The sequence below is a fragment of the Rhinopithecus bieti genome, unplaced genomic scaffold, assembly GCF_001698545.2.
Source record: "Rhinopithecus bieti isolate Rb0 unplaced genomic scaffold, ASM169854v2 scaffold_62304, whole genome shotgun sequence".
NCBI classification, from domain to species: Eukaryota; Metazoa; Chordata; class Mammalia; order Primates; family Cercopithecidae; genus Rhinopithecus; species Rhinopithecus bieti.
The window spans coordinates 174,380-176,401 of record NW_016823627.1 but is presented as its reverse complement, the minus strand read 5'-3'; the positions used below and the strand labels follow the sequence as shown (position 1 = coordinate 176,401).

General features: G+C 45.2%; 1 pseudogene; it reads right to left on the bottom strand.

Annotated features, from left to right (window-relative positions):
• Nucleotides 1-189: 189 nt before the first annotated feature.
• LOC108521715 (antigen KI-67 pseudogene) lies at nt 190-1,469 on the bottom strand (annotated as a pseudogene).
• Nucleotides 1,470-2,022: the final 553 nt, after the last annotated feature.

Here is a 2,022-nt window from a genome sequence, read left to right as displayed (position 1 = left end):
GCCTCCTGGGTTCACACCATTCTCCTGCCTCAGCCTCCCAAGTAACTGGGACTACAGGCGCCCGCCACCATGCCCAGCTAATTTTTTGTATTTTTAGTAGAGACGTGGTTTCACCATGTTAGCCAGGATGGTCTCGATCTCCTGACCTCGTGATCCGCCCGCCTCAGCCTCCCAAAGTGCTGGGATTACAGGCATGAGCCACTGCGCCCAGCCCTCAGTCTTCTTTGGATTTTCTGCACGCCTCTTGACATTCCACGTTACTCTGTGCAGATTCACTCTCCAAAGTGCTCGCTGCAGACTGGCTTTTCATCTTTCTTGATCTCAAACACATGTCTGAATTTCCTGCTTCTCTTTTCCCTTCCTGATTCTACATGAGAACCCCCCGCTACTCTTCTGCCCTCTGCTCTCCTCTGCCACTTTAGGCTGGGAGCTCTTATTCTTTCTAACAGACCTCAAGCACCTTTTGTTTTCACTGACGTTGCCCCTAGGTATAGGTTTCTGGGCTCCATCATCTGGATTTTGAATGTCCATGTCTTGAGAGGTCTTCGTGGGCTTCTTTTCATTTCAGTTTATTTGAATTCTTTCTGTTAATACAATTACCTCAGTTATTTGCTGTTCTACATCAGTCTTATTTTGGCGTCTGGAGCACAGGGACATTCCCTTATTTTCAGGGACTGAGTTTTGCAATTCGTATTACTCTGTTGGTTTTCATGTTATTGCTGTTCAGATCTTCTGCAGGTTCAATTCTTTTTGCAGAAGTCCTCAGACTTCTCTTCATGATGACCAAGGGTGATTTGCCTCTCACCCTGGGAGCAACCCTCTGCTTCTTGCTGGCTGGCAGCTCCTCTATGATTTCCTCTGGTGCAGGCATGCAGTGCGGCCTCTTGGTTCCTGTGATACTTCCATCTTTTCCATATCCCCTCTTGAAGGGCAGTGGTGGCAGGGAGGTGTTGCTTTTGCTTTGTGATTTTACAGGGTCTCTGGTGCCTACCAGGTCTCCCACGGGTTCTACTTTAGGGGCCTGAAGAACTCTTCTGGATATTTTTAGAGGTTTTCCACTGTCAGGTGCTGGCTTTGGAGTGCTTGTAAAGCTATCAGCACCATTTGCCAGTTCCTCAGTGTGGCCTGGTGTTTGCGAGAGCTCTTGGAAGCTGGCCAGATCTTCCAGGGTTGGGCCTTTTCCTTAGGCACTCTTGGCCATCTCCTGCTGCCAGTTACATTTTCTGGGTTCAGCTTCTGCTTTGCGGGTTGCTTAAATGCTTTCATGCCTTTGCCCTCACCTGCTGGTTCTTTGTTGGTGTGCGTGGTCTCCCCTGATGTTTGTGTGAGTGTGTGCCAACTGCTAACAGCTCTTCTTTCACTTCTACTTTCTGGCGACAAGCCCTGGGCCATCTCTTTGAACTTGTTGCAGTGTCTACTAGTTGTGGTGGTGATTTGTAGGGTATTTTGGTGGTTTTGTCATGAGTCATTGATTCTTCAGTATAACCTGGTACTGGGTCTTTGAAGCCGGCCAGGTCTTCTAGGGCTTGGGCCTTTTCCCTGGGTGCTCTTGGCCATCTCCTGCTGCCAGTTACACTTGCTGCCGGAGCCAGTGTCTGCTTTGCAGATTCCTTATATGCTTTGATGCCTTTATCTTCACCTACTGGTTCTTTGTCTGCTTCCACGGTTTCTTGCCCATTTTTATATTGGATTGTTTGTTTCCTCATTGTTTCGAGAGCTCGCTGTATATTCTGGATACAAGTCCTTTGTTAGATATGTTATTTATAAATATTTTCTCCCAGTATATTGTATTTTCATCCTCTTAACATCTTTTGCTGAGCGACGGTTCATAATTTTCATGAAGTCCAACTTATCAAATTTTTCTGTTACGGATAGTGCTTTTGGTGTCATATCTAAGAATTATTGGCCTAACTCCAGAAAACAAAGACTTTCTTCTATGTTTTCTTCTAAAAGTTATACATCTTACATTTAGGTCTATGATTGATTTTTTTTTTTTTTTTTTTTTTTTTTTTTTTTTTTTTT